A 20607-nucleotide genomic window follows, 5' to 3' on the forward strand; every position below is an offset into this window, starting at 1 on the left:
AGCCATATGCCAGAGAAAGAGAGAGAGAGGTTAACCTTTCCCTCTACTGATAACTTAATCTATTGAGCGGCGCTTCAGAGAGAAGAGCTATGTCAGCAGAGTTTAAGGCAAAGATGGAGAAAATGTGGGCACCTAAAGGTAAATTAAATATTTATAAACACAACAACATCACTGCAGATAGAATTACTGATTTATTAATAATTTCCATAAAAAGCCAGTGGGTGACATCAACATAAGTCATTGCTCTGGCTCTGGGGCATGATATGGCCCATTACTTCCAGCTCCAAACAGATCTGCTAACATGAAATTGGCAGGGATTGGAAGTTAAATTAAGGCTGGACTAGTACACATTTCCCTTGATCTTGATGATGAGACAGCACGGAGCTGCGGCCCTCGACGATGAAAACATGCAGAGAGGGAGTCTTCATCTCGAATTTCTCTGCAGCCAGGGTTCCCAGAGGGCTCGTGATGATGCAACAGCCCAGCCAGGCAGAGGCTCGCACCCTTCCTCTGTAGTTAGCCTCCTCTGGGCCTGGATATAACGGGGCTGACACCTGTGACCAGAGATGCTGAACCCACCCTTGAAGAAAAAGAAAAGACTCAACAAAACTGTTAGCAGAGCAGGTTAAAGTAGAAAACGTCACCCACGGCATGCGGTTTGAAGGCCACAGACTCAGGTGGAGATCAGGGTCTCATAGATCATGGACATCAGCCACTACCACCAGGTGGCCAGTGACTGGTGAACCAGAGTCCACACCACCTCGCTCTGGAACCCTGGACCTTTCACCAAGCACCTGGGAAGTGGAAACCCATGGACAAAAGAGAGCTGCCTCATTGCCCATGTTCTTGTCATTGAGGGCAGCTAAAGACACTGACCAACCAGCACGTGCTTCTCTCTCATCTCTGAGCCTGCTCTGTTCCATGCTCCATTTCCTCTCCTTAGAAAACACCTATGAGGCCTCACCAGAGCAAACACCACTCCCTTTGGCCCTCCTAACTATTCATGGCAGGGTCGGTTGCCCATCCCGTGCTCTCCCATGGCACCACACCACCCTCCATTGCATATGATTTATCGCTTGGCATCCTAATTACTTGTTTACTTGAATAGCATCCCCCACTGGATCATGAGCTCCTCAAGGGCAAGGAATATGTCATCACTGATGTATCCCCAGGACCTAACAGTGTCCTGACAAACGTTTATTAGGCAGATGGATGGACGGGTGGGGAGATGGGAGGGAAGGAAGAAAGGGGGGGGGCATGATGGAAATAAACGTGCATGTAGAAGTGAGGACGTGTGTCTGTGTGCACAACTTCTGAGTGTGTTGTGTGTCTGTATGGGTTTATTACTAGGTGAAGCGATAGCTTAAAAACAGCAAAACGCAGCAATTCCTAAGTAAACCTTTACCTGGCTTTAATTAGCTGCAAGCCACAGGAGGAAGGTGTGCTGTAGTTAAGCTACGGAAGCACACAGACCTGGCTTTGGGTGCTGGCTCTGACACTTGTTAGCTGTCTGATCTTGAGAACGTTGCTTACCCTGTAGAAGCAGTTTTCTATGAAACTGAGGTAATACCACCTCATGAAGCAACAATTCTTAATACACTGACTAGCATATAGCAATGCCCCAGAACCACAGCTACCTTTGTTATCATCATAAGATCGACATGATGTGAGCTGCCCATCTAGAGGCCCTGATGAGGTAGCAGGTACCAAAATGGTCCAGCTTGGAAGCTGCCAGCACTGCTGGACTTACCTTCATCGATGTACACCCTCCATCCTTCTCCACCCCCTATGCCCGCAGGAATGATAGCATCACAGGGACTGTTGAGAGTTAGTTGGAGCTGACCCCTCCATTTATCTATGGGTGTCCACTTGGTTTCATAAAACACGGAGAGCAGACAGTGGCCGGAGTCAATGAATGGATAAATTGAACCGCTTATGAGCATCAGCCCAACTACCTGAATTTCAGAAAACTTGGCATCAAGAAAAATAGCCTGCGCCAACTGGAATACCCCTGGGATCCACATCCCTACCCAGGATCATGCTGAGAGCTAAGTGCCCCCTACTGGCCCAGAAGGGATGGGGGGCACAGTGCATCCCAACCACCTGGAGACTTACCACAGTGTTCCACAGATCCAGACACCCAAAGAAGACCTTCGTGAACATCCCTTGGCCAACACTCACCCCAATCCGGCAGGGCTGCCCCTACTGCTACTGTCCTTCAAAGAAATAAACTCCTTGGACCACTTATTGCCTTCAACATTTACTCTACAAATATTTACTGAGCATCTGTCGTGCACCAGTGAACAAGACCACTCTGAACCCTGCTCTTCAAAAAAAATATATTTATTTATTTATTTGTTTATTTATTTTGAAAGAGAGAGAGAGAGCACAAGTTGAGGAGGGGCAGAGAGACAGGGAGAGAGAGAATCCCAAGTAGGCTCTGCAGTATCAGCACAGAACCCAAGTTGGGTTCTGATCCTATGAACCAGGAGATCACGACCTGAGCCAAAAATCAACAGTCGGACGCTTAACCGACTGAGCCACATGGGAGCCCCCTCAAGCCTACTCTTGAAGAACTCATGGTCAGGTAGATGACAGAGATAAGTCAACATGATGGGGCAGCATCAGCACCATTACAGAGTCACCTGTCCAGTCAAGTCTGTAGCCAGACCCAGTGGGGGCTCTGTGTAGACCATCTCACGTCTACTGAGCTGCTGTGCAAGCAAGCCAAGCCATAGGAAGTCACCGTGATTTATGAACTACCTTTGAGCACAGGCCACTGCTTCCTCCACCCCAAGACAACAGTACCTCCCACACAGAGCCCCTTGGTGGAGCATTCGTCCCACTTAAGGTTAGCCTTTCTGAGCAAAGGAAACTGAATGCCTAGACCCAGGTACTTGCCTCTGTGGTGCTCAAGTGGCCAGGCACTGGAGCTGAACTCAGCCACCAACGAATGTCACCGTGTTGCTGTCTGGCTTCCAGCTGGACTGGGCGTGTCTGAGTTACCTGTCTACTCCCAGTCCCATGCTGCCTAGTGGCATAGCCCATTTCCCTGGCCCAGCTCTTGGTCCACCTCATCACCAAATGGGAAGACCATGGGGGCAGACTCACTGTCCCAAAGCTAAGAACATCTTGGGGAAATGGATGTGCATATGCCAAGGAAGTGCACAGAATAGTAGGTGCTAAAGAGTGTAGAGCAAAGAAAGAACCATCAAAATTCAGAGTAAGGACAGTCAGCTCGTCCAGGGCAGGGGATGGTTTGGGGGGGAAACAGAGGCTTCTCGTCAGCAGCATCGTTACTATCATCACAATGGCTAACGTTAGTAGAACGATGTCTGAGGCCAGGTACTTCTCTAGGACTTTGTGGGGGAGAACCTCACTTAACCTTCATAACAAACCATGAAGCAGGAACCATACCCATTTTATAGGTCAGAAAACTGAGGCACCGAGCAGTTAAGTGGCTTGCCCGAGGTCACATGGCTAGTCTCTGTGGAACGAGAACCCAAACCAATGTGGAATGGTTCCAGAGCTTACACTCTCCACTGCTGTTCTGAATTTCTTACGATGTGCTCAGGAAAAAAGGAAGCCTGCATGTGGAGAGTCACGTTTTCTCCAACATGGTTTACAGCCTCCTGCTCCCCAATGACCTGAAGGCACTTCACAGCCCCACCACCCTTCGGAGGACCAGGGGAAGCCAGGCTGAACATCCATCAGTGGGATTCTCTCCTTCCAGCACGATCAGGTTCATTTCCACCCAAAACCCTTGTATGATTCATGGGACCATCTATACTTCATTGACAGTGAGAATCCCTTATATTCAGACACTATTGACTTAAAATATCTTACAATGCAGAGAAAGCCAACAGGCGAGAAGAGAGACATTCAAAGCTGAGGAAAGAGGTTTAAAAAAAAAAGATCTTCAGCCCAACTATCTGGCCTTTCCCTCTTTCCCCAAAGCTCCATCAACCTAGGCAAGTGGAAACAGATACGGTCTACCTCATTGTTACAGAGCAGGAAACTAAGGCACAGAGAAGGGAAGCGACTTCCCCAAGGTCAACATCTGTGGCTGAGCCAAGCTGGGAACCAGGGCTCCTCACTCACGGTGCGTGCATGGTCTCGTTGGCTCTCAAACTCAAATCTGGCCCAGGAAATTCACGGAGCACTCACCAAGAAGAGAGCTTGCCCCAGAGAAGTGAAAACAGGAGCTCAAATGAAATTGTATACGTGAATGTTCAAAGCAGCATTATGTACGATCACCAAAAGGTGGGAGCACCCCAACGTCCATCACAATATGGATGGATAAACAAAATGTGAGACGTCCACACCGCAGAAGGCTGTTCAGTCATAAAAAGGAATAAAGGTCTGATACACGGATGAACCTTGAAAACTTGCTGAGGGAAAGAAGCCAGGGGAAAAGGCCACATACTGTAGGATTCCATTGGTATTAAATGTTCAGGACAGACAGATCCATAGGATTGGCAGCTGCCAGGGGCTGGACGAAGAGAAGAATGAGGGGTGACTGCTACTGGGTATGCAGTTTCCTTTTGCAGGGACAAAGTTGTCCAGAACTAAATAGTGGTGAAGGTTACCCCAAACTGTGAATGTACTAAGTGCCTAGGGGCTAAAAAAAAAAAAAAGAACAAGGGGTGCCTGGTGGCTCAGTCGGTCCGACTTCGGCCCAGGTCATGATCTCGAGGTTTGTGAATTCGAGCCCTGTGTCGGGCTCTGCCGACCACTCAGAGCCTGGAAGCTGTTTCGGGTTCCGTGACTCCCTCTTGCTCTCTGCCCCTCCCCCACTCATGTTCTCTCTCTCTCTCTCTCTCTCTCTCTCTCTCTCTCTCTGTCTCTCTCTCTCTCTCTCAAAAATAAACATTAAAAAAATTGAAAAAAAGAAAAGATCAAGAAGAAGGTGCAGACATCCAGCGAGGTGTGGCACTGGAATGCGGAAGGTGCCAGCACCACTGCCGTGGACTTGCACCCACAGGCTTTCTCCAGCCTCCTGGCTCCCTTGGTGTCACCTTCTTCTTGGAGCCTCGGTGCTGCAGCATCGCTGAGAAGAATGAGCCGGCTGTCAAGATGAGGGAGCTCACTGCAGGCTCCAAAGCAAAGACTGTCCAGCTTGCAGGTTTTAAATGTTCACTTTGTCCTTTGGACGTTCAAACAAAAGCTGCCGCCAAGGTGTGGCATCCGTGTGTGGCAGGGGCTCGGGGAACAGGCTGCCATTGAGTCCCACGGGCCCCTGCGTCTGCCCGGCACCAGGTCCCGTCCCTGCAGACCAGGAAGGTGGGCGGGCCCCTCCCCTAAGCACTGACCCAGCCCCTTCCAGGGGGGCAGCGAGGGCGGGGCCCAGGGGTGGCAGAGCCCCGCACTTGGCGACGCTGCCTCGTCCCCGCCGTGGGGTCGTGAATCTCCACCACCGAAGGCACGCTGACCACTTACCGTCCGATCACCAGGCAAGGCCAGGCCTGCCTGCCCCCCGGGGCTGATGGGGTCTGATGGAGGACCGCAAAGCCCCTCTCGGTGGCCAGCAGGCTGCGGTCACCCGCAGCGGCTTCCCTGAGACTGGCTCTTCTCGCCCTTCCCACCTCAGCCCCCGTGCCACCTGCCTGGCCCTGTTCACAGCCCACCTCCTCCAGGGAGTCCTCCCTGCTGCCTCACTCCAATGAACTCCAGCTTCCGTGACCTTCTCAGTAATGGCTCACCACTCCTGGCCTCCCAGCACACAGTCCCTGCTGCTGCTCGCATGTTCGCCCCTGGTGGTTCTCTCTTCCCAGCTTTGCAGCATCTGGGGAGGGTCTGAGTCTCAGCTCTGACCACACCTTAGGGTCCCAAACAATTCTGTATCCAGAGCCAACTGTAGACCTGGCGGCGGTGGGATGAAAGAACGCCCAGTCTCTTCTAAAGGACGCGGACAGAAAGAGCCCACGTCGGAGCCGTGGAGGTTGTGGAGGTGAAGGGACAAAGGCACAGGTGCCACGGAGGCTCGGGGGCCCTGTGTGCAGAGGCGCTACAGAAACGTTCCGCTCAGCGCAGAGCACCACAGCCCGAGAGGCAGCCCCCGGCCAGGCCGCCAGCACCCCAACAGCCCTGTCCGCTAGAAACAGAACACGAGCCACAAAGGCGAGCGAGCCACGGGCACGACTTCAAAATTCCCAGAGGCTACGTTTTCAAAAAAGCAGAAACAAACGGGAGAAATTAATTTTAATCATATGTTTTGTCATCACGTTGTCCATTTTAACCCAGGAGCTCCAAATGATTATGATCTCGCCAATTTCGAGAAAGTAGTCACGAGCTACTTGGCACTCTTTTTCATACTGAGTTCTCAAGCTCTGGTGTGCATTTTCCACTACGGCCCAGCTCAGTTTGGAGCGACCATCTTTCAAGCGCTCGACGGCCACGTGCGGCTGCCACACTGGACATGCTGCCCCGGATACGGATATCAGAGGAATCTGCAAAAAACAATATGCCTCCTAAAGCCAGACCTGGAACCCAGGCGTGAATGCGGAGGCAGCCACAGCAAACACTTTCCTGAAGCAGGGCTCGGCCCCACAGGCCCACCCCAGAGGTGAGGAGCCGCGTCCTGCCTCTGGCGTGCGGGGAAGCCGCATCTGCTGGGGAGATGACGCGGGATTCTCTGAGAGGCTGAATTCACTCCTTCTCTCGGCCCAAGCTGGCTGTTACTTCCATTCCCTCTCCGGAAGGAGCCTCCCTCCTGCTGCAGAGACCCCACAGAATCATCCAGCCCAGAGGAACCAGCCTCCCCTTCAACAATGTCGTGTGAAGCTGCCCTCAGATCTCCCGGGGACAGTCCGCCCTCGATCTGTCTTCAAGGCACGGGTACAGTGTCTGGGAGAGAGTAGGGTCAGTCTCAAGGGGCCTTTGGTGCCTCTTGGGACAAATTAAATAGACAAAAACAACAAACTGTATCGAGATGTGGGTTTTTTTATACTCCCGAATCCAAGCAATAAAAATATCTGTGGTCTACATAATCTCAGATATTTTGCACACCAAAAAAAATGAATCTTCAACCAAGGGATAATTTTTAAAGTTTGTTTTTTATGAGAGTTCTGCACAAGGGTTTTATCTGTAAGGGACCAAAGCTGGGGGGGGGGCGGGGAGGGGAAGCCAGGACTCTCCTAGCAGCTGGCCCCAGCATCTGCTGGAGTCACAAAATGCAATTATATTACTCCCAAACGAGAAGTAAAAATATCTTGTTTCCAATACTCTTGGTTTTAAGACTCATACTTAATGTCCTCTGGGTATTTCAATGGTGCCAGATCTCTGTGTTATGTACTTTATTAGGGACGTGTGAATGTCACATTAATGACTTCTAACCAACATGTTTACAGTGGAGGCACATTTTCCCAGAACCCACTGCTCACTGCACTTCACAAAAAATAATTGGCCTTAATTTAAATAAATAACCATTCCGTAACCCCCTCCTAGGGGCATCTCTCGCCTGCAGGGCTCCCCATGCATAAAGCTGGTGGGTCTCCTTCTTCATGACAAATATTCTGACCCTGGGTCCAACAGTGCAATGCCCTTTCTCCATACATCCCTGTCCCCATCCACTGATGTACCTCCCAAGCAGCCAGCTGGCCAAGCCAACTCCCTCTACAGGATGCTCTGGGTCCCTGCCCACAAATCAAAAACACCACCCTGAATCATGCTTTCAAAATGACCAGCTCTTATAAACAACTAGCATATAGAATAATGGTATGTATATATATATATATATATATATATATATATATATATATATATATATATTTATGTATGAGTGGTAGCATAGCCCTACACTGACACTTTATGAGAAAGGTGGTGATTAAGATCTCAGGGATCCAAAGACATCCGGAGGACTTTCCACAAAATGGTACGTAGCAATTCAGGATAAATTCCTAACATCCCAGACTTCTGCAATAAAGCCTGGACCAGTTGGCTGCCTTATTTAGATGTGGTAAAGCACGGTTATGGCCATCAAAGTGCCGATGCAAGGGGCACCTGGGTGACTCAGTCAGTTAAGTGTCCGACTTCAGCTCAGGTCATGATCTCACAGTCCACGGGTTCGAGCCCCGCGTCGGGCTCTATGCTGACAGCTCGGAGCCTGGAGCCTGCTTCGGATTCTGTGTCTCCCTCCCTGCCTCTCTCTCTCTCTCAAAAAATGAGTAAACATTTTTAAAAAGTGCCAATCTGAGCAGAGACAATGAGCCATCACAAAAATATTCCGAGAAAGATTCGGTGCAGAAGCAATGCACCGAGTGTTTGATTAGTTTCATTGTCCACTCATTGGTTCAATCGTTTGGTGAATCATTGAGCACCTACTATACACCAGGCACCACGCAAGGTGGTGCCCTAATGATACAGACATAGGAGTAATGATCCTGAGAAATACAGCTGGGAAGACAGGCGGGGCTGCAGGATCCAGGGCTACTGTGTGCCCACGACACAGACGGTGAGGCCACACGAGCAGCACAGATCATGTGTCCATGCTGAGAAGAGAAATGGAGGTTTCGCCGAGGAGCTAACATGTAAACTGGGTCTTGAAGAGTGAGTAGGGGGCTGCCAGGCGGACATGGTAAAGGCGTGAGGGAAAGGAAACCACAAGTGCGAGAGCAGGGAGCTGGGAGAAGCACATGTGTTTGGGGAACTTGGATTAACGGGAAGTAGGGAGAATCCGCAGGGCGCAGGGAGTGACAGAACCCAAAGCTGGAAGGGTAAGGAGGCACCAGACCGGGGGGGAGAATGAAGACCACCAGTGAACGGAGTTTTCTCCACAAGAGCCAGGGGAGCCGTTAAGAGCCTTCGTGCGCAGGGGAGGCACAAGGAGAGCACTCGGACGGTGCGGTGGCAGAGAGGACAGGCTGGGACCCTGAACTACAATGCGGGAGTGGAAAAGTGGAGCGAAGTTGAATGTTTTCAGAAGTGAAGTAAGTGGGCTTGAAAGCCAATTGGCTGGAGCAAACAAGGCAGGGAGGGCGTCTCCAAAGGACAGGAAGCCCCGAGAGAAGCGCCGGTGTGGATGCCCACGGAATTTGTTCCCGTTCGGTATATTTGCTGGCACTCTGGGATGGGGAGGTGGCCATTGCCAGCTTCTCTTGAAAAATAAGATCTGGCTGCTCCGGGCCACGTTCCTGCAGCACCGCTGGTTGGAGCTGAGGAGCGGCTGCCCCTTTGGAAGGGCGAGAGCTCTCAGACGGCCGCCTTCCCCACCTGGCTGGCTCTCTCCGCTCACAACATCTGCTCGGACCTTGCAGGCACATGACTTTGGGCCTCCTGCTCGGAGGTTTCTGGCATCGAAAATGAAGTGGATTATGAGACATAAATCATCTAGGTCATCCAGAAAGAAATACATTTCGAGCGATAGATTTTAGGAGAGAGATATGCTGGCTAGAGCAGTCATTGCCCCTCAATACAATATTTGCTGATTAATCTGGACCCGAGGTTGCCCCACCTTCTATCTCAATATTGTGCCAGTTGTCAACTGATTATCCTTTGGCTCCAACTGCACCCTTATTTGTCCTGCTTTATGACACTGACAATGGGCCCTGTAAACATTTCTCCTGGGCCAGCCTAGCGAAATGTTCAGCTTCGTCAGTAGAGAGCACGAAGCCACCATGCAAGATGACGGTGGCAAGATGTCTCCCTTCTGGTCTCTGCCCTCTGTCACTATGATTGTCAGCATCACTATTATTCACAGCAGGAGCCCAGGAGCCCCAGCGACACCCCACAGCGCCTTCCCTCGCTGGCAGCCTGCCGCTCTGGTCCTCCCAAAGCCCTCAAGCAACACCGAGCCACCTCTGCAGACCAGCTACAGCCTACACCGTTAGCAGCCAGCATGTTCCTACGTCGGCCGGGTGCTCTGAAAAGGTCTGAATTTCAGCCCATGGGGTGGAAGGAACTCTTCTAGTCCTTAGATTTTTTATGGTCTACTCTTCCTCAACTCACAGGTCGTTGTCCCAGAAGCACCTGGCACTTCCACAATCCTCAGAATTGTCTTTATCCCTATTGGTAGTCAACGACCCTTTCCTAGTTAACAATTCTTTCTACTAAATGTCCCCTGCTCGAATAACTAATGTGGTTTCTATGTCCTGACTGGACCCTGGCTGATAAAAGAATCATCCACCTCCCTGAGGATACTGATAACCTCACTGCTGTGTCAGCACAGAAGACATACTAAAAAGCATAGGGAAATGAAAAGACACCTAAAGGAGAAGAAGGATGTGTTGGGGGAAATATTCAAGTCCCGGTGAGAACTCTGTACCAAGTCTCCCAGACTCCAGCCCCACGGTAGTTTGAAAGGCAATGGAATGATGTGTGCCCTTAAGTTGTGAAAATAGCTCATCCGCCTTTTGCGGAAGATAAGAGTTTCTTGCAGACTAGGAAAAAGTCGCTCTCCATCTCCCTCTGACTTTGTGATTTGGGTCAAGTGACTTGACATTTCCTCACCTGAACTATGGGACAACACAACTGCATTTCATGGTGTAATATATGCAGACTCTAAGTACACAGTAGATCACTGGTCTAAAAGGTCTTTAATCGGCTCCACTGAGGTATAATTTACATACAGTAAAATGCAACTTATTTATTCATTCATTCATTCATTTTTGTAGAAATTCCTTCTGATGTTTTTCTATGGCAATATATTTTATTTTTTTAATTGAAGTTTAGTTGACATACAATGTTATATTAATTTCAGGTATGGAGTATAGCGATTCGACATTTATATACATTATGCAGTGCTCACCATGGTAAGTTTATATAGTTACCACCTACCATCTAAAGTTATTACAATATTATTGACTATACTCCCTATGTTGTAACATTTCATCTCTGTGACTTATTTATTTCATAACTGGAAGTCCTTACTTCTTAATCCCGTTCATCCACTTTGCCCATCCTCCCCAAACCTCTCCCCTCTGGCAACCACGAGTTTATTCTCTGGATTTGAGTATGTTTCTGTTTGTTTGTTTGTTTGTTTGTTTGTTCATTGGTTTCGTTTCTTAGATTCCATATACAAGTGTAATCATATGGTATTTGTCTTTCTCTGACTTATTTCATTTAGTATAGTAACCTCTAGGTCCATCCATGTGGTTGTAAATGGTGGTATTTCATTCTTTTTATGGCTGAGTAATATTCCACTATATATATTCACCACCTCTTCCTTATCCTTTCATCTATGGATGGACATATCCTGGCTATTGGATTGTTTCCATATCCTGGCTATTATAAATAGTACTGTGATAAATGTAGGGGTGCATATATCTTTTCTTATCAATCTTTCTGTTTTCCTCAGGTCAATACCCGAAAGTGGAATGACTGGGTAATAGGGTACTTCTGTTTTTAACTTTTTGAGGAAGTTCCATAGCATTTTCCACAGCGGCTGCACCAATTTTCATTCCCACCAATGGTGCATGAGGATTCTCTCTTGTCCACATCCTCGCCAACATTCGTTATTTCTTTTCTTTTTGATATTAGCCATTCTGACCGGTGTGAGGTAACATCTCATTTCAGTTTTGATTTGCGTTTCCCTGATGATGAGTGATGTTGAGCATCTTTTCATGTGACTGTTGGTCATGGGTATGTTTTCTTTGAAAAAAATGTCTATTTGGGTGACCTCCATCCATTTCATGATCAGACCGTTTCAATTCATTTTAAATGTATGGTTCAATAAATGCTAACAAATATATTATGTATCTCCCACCACATTTAAGATAGAAAATGTTTCCGGCACCATGAAATTTCTTTCATACCCCTTTTCAGTCCATCTCCATCATACCTCCAGCCTGAAAGCAACCATTGATCTGCCTTCTGTCATTAGAGATTAGTTTTGCCTGCTCTAGAATTCTATGTAAATGAAATCATACGGTATGTATTCTTTTTGTGTCTGGCTTCTTTCATTTGAGATAATGTTTCTGAGATTGATTCCTGTTGTGTGTATCAGTAGTAATCCATTCCTTTTTATTACAAAATATTATTCCACTGTACAGATTTGTCATAATTTGCCTATTCATTCAAATGTTGATGGACATTTGTGTTGTACCCATTTGTGAGCTGTTATGAATAAAAATTCATAAGGAATTAACATTCGTTCGCAAGTCTTTGTGTGGGCATGTGTCTCCATTTCTCTTTGGTAAAAACTTAGGGCATGGAATTGCTTGGTCATATGGTAAGTATGAAACTGCCAAACTGGTTCCCGAAGGGGTTGCTCTATTTTATATTTCCATCAGGAATGTGTGCAAATTAAAGCTGCTGCACCTCCGTGTCAACACTTGGCACCGTCCATGTTTCCAATTTTAGCCACTGGAGAGCATATATGGCTATCTCAGTGCAGTTTCAACTTGCTTTTGCCCAATAAATAATGATATGTAACATTTTTTTTCATGTGCTTATTGACCCTGTGTATATTTTCTTTTGGAAAGTCTGTTTTAATTTTCGCCCAATTGTTTATTTTTTTTTAATTTTTTTTTAACGTTTATTTTATTTTTGAGACAGAGAGAGACACAGCATGAACGGGGGAGGGGCAGAGAGAGAGGGAGACACAGAATCAGAAGCAAGCTCCAAGCTCTGAGCCATCAGCCCAGAGCCCGACGTGGGGCTCGAACTCACGGACCGCGAGATCGTGACCTGAGCTGAAGTCGGACGTTTAACCGACTGAGCCACCCAGGCGCCCCTAATTTTCGCCCAATTTTTAATAGGCTTGTGTGTCTTTTCATTGCTGAATTATAATGGTTCATTTTGTATTTTGGATAGGAGTCCTTCATAATAAGGTTTGATAATAAGGTTTATGAGTATTTTCTTCCCATCTCTGGTCTACTTTTTCATTTTCTTAAAGATATATTTCAAAGAGCAGAAGTTTTTAACTTGGGTAGTTCAATTTATCATTTTTTTCTTGCTCACTTTAAGAAATCTGCGTCTACTCCAACTTGTCTGCTTTCTTTTGGGAATGTTTAGACTGTATTTAGTGTAATTATCAATGTGGTTGGGGCTAAATTTACAGCCATGCTATGTGCTTCCTGTTTGTTCCATTTGTTCTTTGTTCCTTTTTCCTCTTTTTTTTTTTTTTTTTTTTTTTGCCTTCTGTTGGATTAACTGATTTTTTTTTTTTTTTTTAGCATTCCATTTTATCTCCATATTGTTTTATTAGGTTTGCCTCTGTTTCATTTGTGGTTGCTCAATGATTTACGTTATGCATCTTTAACTTAACAGAATCTGCCTTCAAATAACACTAGGTATACTCACGTAAATTGCAAACCTAAACAGTGTACTTCCACTTTGCCCCTTCTTTCATTCTTGGTATTGTCCGCTGTCATAGACTTTACTTCCAGATACGTTCTAGACCCCCAATGCAGTGATTTAAGCAATTGGTTACCTTTTAAAGAAATTAATAGTGAAGAAAAATATCTTATATTTACCTATACGGTTTACCATTTTTAGCACTCCATGTTGTTTTGTATAGCTCCCAGTGTTCACCTGCTGTCATCCTTCCTCACATGACCTTCCTTTAACATTTCTTACAGGTCTGCAAGCAATGAATTCTCTGATGTGCGTGTGTCTGTGTGTATGTCTGAGTCTGTGTGTGTGTGCATCCGTGTGTGTGTGTGTGTGTGTGTGTGTGTGTGTGTGTGTCTACTGGAAAGCATCTTTAGTTCACTTTCTTTTTTTAAGGATAATTTCACTGAATATAGCATTCCAGGCTGACAGGTCTTTTTCTCTTTCAGCACATAAGAGATTTTACTCCACTGTCTTCTGGTTTGCATGGTTTCTGATGAGAAATCTGCATAAATTCTTATTTTTCTCTACTGTAATGGGTCTTCCCCCAGCCTCTGGTTGACTTTAAGATTTCCTCTTTATCACTGATTTGAAGCAATTTGATTACAGTGTGCCTTGCTGCGGTTTTCTTTGTATTTATCTTGTTTGGGGTGTGTTGAGCTTCTTGGATCACTGGGTTTATAATTTTCATCAAATTTGGAAAACTGTCAGCCGTTACATCTTTAAATAAAGAGTGTTAGGCTTTGCTCTGACAGGCATTTGAGTTACTTGTACATCAACCTGATCCTCTGAAGACTTACTCTTAATCTTAGGTGGGTCTACAGTACCTCTTACTCTAGAAATGTCTTAGCCCCACTATTATTTTTTTCCCTTCTGTACTACATGTCCCATTTGCCCAGTTTGGCTGGTCAGAATTTGAACACCTCCCAGTCCTGTGTGAGCTCTGGGAATTTTTCATCTTATAGCCTTAGGTGCTATTAGCTCAACCTTGTGGAATTCCAACAGTTCAATATCCAGTAGAAACTTCCAGAAGACCCATGCAGATTTCTGGAGCACTTTCTCCATAAGGTTTTTCTCCTCTGTGACATTCTACCTTCTGATATCTGGCCATCTCAATCTCCCCAAACTCTGATATGTGTCTCCTCAACTCAGCAAGATGCATATACCCTGCTTGGGATAACCTCCCTCAAATCACATTTGAAATGCCTCCAAGCAGAAATACCAAGCGGTTGTAGGACTAATAATATCCTCTTGGGAACCAAAGTCCTACCCTGACTATTGCATAACATCTGAAAATATGATTCCATGTATTTTGTCCAGTTTGTTTATATTGTTTATGGCAAGAGGACAAGTCTGCTCCCAGTTACTCCATCATGGACAGCAGCAAAAGTCTTGCCATGAATTTTTAGATTTTTAGATTTTCACTTTATTCTTTGAGATAGCAGCAATCTTTGAATAAAGGACATAGACAGGGTTCAAACTTCAAGGGTACCATTGTTGCCTCAGAGAGACATTACCTAAAGGCTATGGGGACCCGGGCTTTCTCCAATATCAAAAAGTGGGAGGGAAAGATAATGTCCAGGAACAACTGAATCCTGATTCTGTTTTAACAGCACCCACCCTACACTTCTACCCTTGGATGAAGATATAGACTTGCTGATCTGACAGATTCAGTTCAAGAATCAGGAGAGCCTAAAAGAGCACAGATTGTTGTTATAAGTCCTTCCAGAATAGTGATATAAACCTGAATATAAAACAGAAGCAGTGTTGCAAGAATTTGGCTTCTTTTTCAACCTTGGCAGGATTCTATCTGCACAGAAAGTGTCACTGACAGCCACACACTGCCAACTCCCATTAAGAACTAGGGACAAGGGACAAGCTATGTAAAAATATCCTGCATCTGCTGGTCTCTGTGTAGCCACCTCTCTTTAAGATAAATTCTGAATCCCTAGCTATGAAAATCAGGAATTTATATCAGGGTGTGTATATGTGCGTGTGTGCGTGTGTGTGTTCTCTTCCTACCAATAAATAACCCTACTCACAGCACTAAAATATCTACCTCTGCTCCAACATTAACCAACAGAGCCCTTTGGAAATGGGTGGGTCTTAAATCATTCAAAAGAGTCAGAAAAGGATGTGAAGGTAGCAGACAATGGTTCCAGTGCCTATAGGGACAGAGTAGAGGTGAGCATTTTGACTTGTTCTTGGCCCTTTCTGCCTCCAAGCAAAGCAGAGCCACTTAACTCTGAACAACTAAATTTCCTTGCAGAACAAACACTAACACTCATCCTAACCCCTCCCCCACCCCAAATCCAATAAAACTAATAAAAACAGAAGCAAGCCATCTTAAAATTAACACATCCAAGATACAAGCAGAAACCATTGATCAAAACCTCCTATCTTCCCTCACAGCCGACAGTTCCAGAGCAGCCCTAACACCCCATAATGGAATCCCATTATCTACAAAGGAAACTCGTTCCAGAAGAGAGCCACAAACAAAGAGAGAATCAAAGGAGGCAGGCAAAGGGGGAGACTCCAGCGCTCGCCTCTGCTCCCATAGGAGGGGTATGACACTCAAGCTGAGAGAGCCATTAGAACTGCAGCAAGGAGGAGGCACTTGCCATAAGTTACAGAACTGAGAAGGAAATTAAGGAAGAGTCCAGTGGGGAAGGAAGGCTTGAGAGCCTACTTCTTTCCATCTGTGCAAAAGCAAAACAAGCTCATTTCATGTAGGAAGCAAATTGAGTCAACAAATATCTGTCCTTAAACTCCAGAATCGCCTGAATTTGGAAAATACAGGGATTTCAGCTAAAGGAGGGAACAAGTAAGATTAATTAGCAAATGCCTCAAATCCTTAATTCACACTTCAAACAAACAAGTTAATTGTGTAGCTAACAGAGTGTGACTTGATTATAGGCCACTGGTGGCCATTAATAGATGAAAGGTGTTTGGATTTCAATAGTGTTTGGATTTCATAACCCGCCTTCATAAAAGAAGTTAAGCTTAGTCACCACCTCCATTTGCTAACACCTGTGATCATGAATCCCACATGGCAAGCAAGCACCCCAGCTTTGAGCTTTGGAATTGAAGAGTAAACAGGAGGAGAATTCATGAATTTTCTAGAGGTAATTGTTCTACTCTGCTTTGAAGAGCAGTTGAGTCTGGTCTCGGAAGACGTTAATACATGCATGAGCATAGCCTCCCTGGCTGACACTCAACCCAAAAGGCCCACTGCTACGCTGCTTCAGCAGGAATCCCTTTGGGAAAGCAGAGCAGGACCAGGCTCCGACCTGCAGATATTGCCAATCAATCATGCAGACTTTATTCCCACAGGCACAAGCATAGGTCCACATAAGGCCTTAATTAAAACTACAAATGGAAGTGGAATCCAAAAACTGACCACTGACAAGTCTGGATCAGGCTTCCCTTTGACCAAGTGGGCCCTACCTTCAGAACTTCAGATTGCTTTAGAAGGAAAAAAGAGATCTTCCCCTTCTCTTGTTTCTTGATAATATCAAGCAGTAAGACGAATGATAAGGAGTCCAAAAGCATCATATTGTGTCATTTGAAGAGCAGTATGAGCCGTAGGGCAGAAAACATGGTCAATCAAATATATCTTTCTGAGGAGCTTGTGATGTGATGATGCACATAATGTCAAAGTTTTATTAAAAGGGAGCTTACTTTTCAAAGGGTCATAATATGGCAATATCAGGAAAAGGACTGAAATCGCCGTTTTTTGTGGTCACATGAAAAGGAAAAGGATTCCAGTAAAGGGAGGCCTTCACTGTCCAATGTGATAATGGTCTACAAAGTCATTCCCAGTGGGTCTGAAGCCAGATGCACCCCCAAGGGATCAGCCTTGATGCAATATTTTAATCTTCATTTGTTGAGCTCCATTAATTCCTTGGAAATCTGGATCAGTCATTATGGGGGGTAGAAGCCATTGAGAAGACCTAGGCCCTCTCTTCAAAAAGCTTATGATCTTGGGGCACCTGGGTGGCTTAGTCGGTTAAGTGTCTGACTTCAGCTCAGGTCATGATCTCGTGGTTCACGGGTTCGAGTCCCACATCAGGCTCTGTGCTGACAGCTCAGAGCCTGGAGCCTGCTTTGTGGATTCGTGGATTCTGTGTTTCCCTCTCTCTCTGCCCCTCCCCTGCTCGTTCGTTCTCTCTCTCTCTCTCTCTCTCTCTCTCTCAAAAATAAATAAAACATTAAACAAACAAACAAAAAAAGCTTATGATCTTGAAAGTCTAGAAACCGACACAGAAAGTGGCGTGGGACTGAGACCACTAAGATCCAATGTGGGCTATGGGAAGTCCAGAAAGAGGCAAGTCAACACAAGCTCGAGGAGTCAGGATAAAAAACCAAGATGGGATGGCAGGGAAAGGAGAGTAAAGGGCTGCTGTCCTTGGTTCTGAACCAACCTTGTGTTTCAGGACAGCAATGTCTTATTGCATGTCATAAAACATTAACCCATTAGTGAGTTCTAGATCAATCTATGGAATGGAATGGATGGAATGGAATGGATGGAATGGAATGGAATGGATGGAATGGAATGGAATGGAATGGAATGGAATGGAATGGAATGGAATGGAATGGAATGGATGGAATGGATGGAATGGAATGGAGTGAAGTAGAATAGAATCCTATGGAGTACAGCAGAATGGAATGGATGGAGTGGAGTAGAGAGGAATGGAATGAAAAATATCAGAGTATACCACAGGTAGCTTTGTTCCTTAAAACTTCTGTTCAGGCATTTCATCACAAATGAATGTGTGTGTGTGTGTTCTGGGTCATGACATGAAATGTATTTCTGGATGTCAAGGACAAACTTGGGAAATCACTGCTCTAGGGTACAGTTGTTTCTTTCCATTCTTGAACATGAAGCTCCTGTCCCCAGGAATTCTGATGGAAGCTGCAACTAAGAAGCAGTGTTAGAAAAGAACACGGGATGCAAATCAAGAGAAAGAAAGAAATAGAAGACCAAAATGTACTAAGAGATTTGAAGGGAAAGGAAGGGGAAAGACTTTTGATGTTTTCACACGAGTTACCCAAATTGCTGGGATTGCTGAAGTATAAGGCATGTCTCCCAACTCTACACTTCAGGGGTTTCAAAAAGAAGGCAGCTGCATGGCGAACACAGCAACACTGGCTGTTTCACTGTCAGCTCTCTCATCTGTGGCCCTTACACTCAACAAAAGGCTTTAGCTCAGCATTAAAGGCTTTACTGTAAACTGGGAACAATGGCTGTACCTGTGTCAGAAGGTGGCAATGAGGATTGAATGAGTTAATATATGCCAAATACTTAAAACCAAGCCTGGAATTCAATATAAGGGTTAACTATTATTATCACTTACTTTGATATATGTTTAAGGTTGTAAACTCAAAGATTTCATACTACACAGCCATTAAAAACATGCATGAGAATTTAATGCCTAAAATACAATATTGAGGAGAAAAACCAAGGAACAAAGCTATGTAACGGTATACAATTTCAGATGTGTTTTACACATTAAGCACTATAACAATCTCAATTATGTTTTAAAAGAGTTCATAAAAATATTGGAAGAAAAATTACTAAAATGCTAACAGCGGTTGGATTTGGGTGTAAGGTCTTAGATAAAATTCTCTTTTGTACATTTCCTTCAACTTTCCAATTTTTTCTACAATTAGTATGTGTTTTTTATAATCAGAAAAGAAAAACCTATACTTCAGAGACTCTAGCTCAGAGTCCAAATGGCTTTCATCTTAAAATGTGCCATTCTGCAAAGCAGGCGATAAAACAGAATATAGGAGTGAGCAAAGCAACATGTTCCATTTCACGCAGGTAAGCCAACCACTTAGCAAGACTAAGGTGCTCCTGACTTTATGATCTTCCTGTGACACTTCACAACTGCTGAAAATGGGGAATTTACCTGAACTTTTGATTTCCACCCAACCCCAAGAGGGCAAAGTAACAGAGATTATCTGAAACAATCTCAGATGCAGACACACCAGCTAGAGTCCCCCTGCCCACACCTCAGCCACAGACGCCTGGTAATGGCACTTGCAAACATCTAGGAGCCCTACCACGTGCCAAGCACTGGGAGTCCAACAACACCTCCTTTAATCTTTCCCAACAGCTCTATGATGCAGGTATTACCATTGTCCCTTCTTACAGACAAGGAAGCTGAAATTTTTAAAAAGCAGCATTACCGTTTCATCCTATGCTTCCCTTCAGGGCAGACTCTCTTTAAAGAGTGTCCAGACTAGCTGCTTCCCACATCTCTCCTCTCACCCTTTCTTAGGCCCGCTCCTATCACGTCTTCTGCCCACCATTCTACCAAGACAACACTCATCACCAATGGCTTCCACCCTGCCCAAGCCAGTGGTAATTCTGAGCCTTCTCACTTGCCCAATCAGCTCCTTCCTTGTGGAAACACTCTCTTCACTCAGTCTCTCAGACCACATCTCTCTCTCTCTCTCGGTCTTTCTTCTGCTTCTCTGGCTCTTAGTCTCAATATTGTTCACCCGTTCCTCCTCATCCTGCCCTCTAAACGCTGAAATGCTCCACAGTTCAGTCCCTGGACCTCTCATCCATCTCCCCCCTCCCCCTGCCCCTGTGACCTGATGGTGATATCACTCAGCTCCAAACATCATTTCCACATTGACTATCTATCCCAAAATTTATACTTTCAGTCTGGACTTCTACCCTGAACTCCAGACTCATATATCCAGCTGCCTATTAAATAACTCCACCTGAATACCTGCTAGGTGTATTAAACTTCACATGCCTCACATGTGAACTCTTGAACGCCCCTCCCCACCCACACAAAAACTTCCTTCTCTCATAGTTTCCCCATCTCTTCCAGCAGCTCCAGAAAAAACACCTGAGAGCCCTCCTTGTCACTTCTGCTCACAAATCCACGTGCAAATGTTCATTCCACTTTCAAAACATGTCCAAAAACCAACACTTCTCTCACCTTCCTTGGTTCCAGCTGCCAGCACCTTCCTTGGTTCCAGCTGCCAGCACCTCCCACCGGAGGACAATAGCCTCTTAGTTGGTCTCTTGGTTTATACCAATGAAGGGCTTCCTTTAAGATGGCTCCCACTTCACTCAGAGACAAAGCCAAGGTCCTGACATCAGTCAACCAGCGCTGCATGATCCGGCCCCACTCCCTCTCTGATCTATTCCCTACCACTCTGCTGCAGCCATGCTGCTCCCTCACTACTTCCTGGACAGATCAGCATGCTCCTGCCCCAGGGCCTTTGCATTTGCATTTCCCTGAACCTAGAGGAGACTCTTCTCTCAGAATTCCACTGGGTTCATTTCCTCATTTCCTCTGGGTCTCAACTCAA

General features: G+C 45.8%; 1 protein-coding gene across 16 annotated transcripts in view; it reads right to left on the reverse strand.

Moving 5' to 3' along the window:
* CAMTA1 (calmodulin binding transcription activator 1) overlaps positions 1 to 20607 on the reverse strand; it is an 852124-nt gene that overhangs the window by 565533 nt on the left and 265984 nt on the right. The window lies entirely within an intron of this gene.

The sequence above is a fragment of the Panthera onca genome, chromosome C1 (assembly GCF_046562875.1).
Source record: "Panthera onca isolate mPanOnc1 chromosome C1, mPanOnc1 haplotype 2, whole genome shotgun sequence".
NCBI classification, from domain to species: Eukaryota; Metazoa; Chordata; class Mammalia; order Carnivora; family Felidae; genus Panthera; species Panthera onca.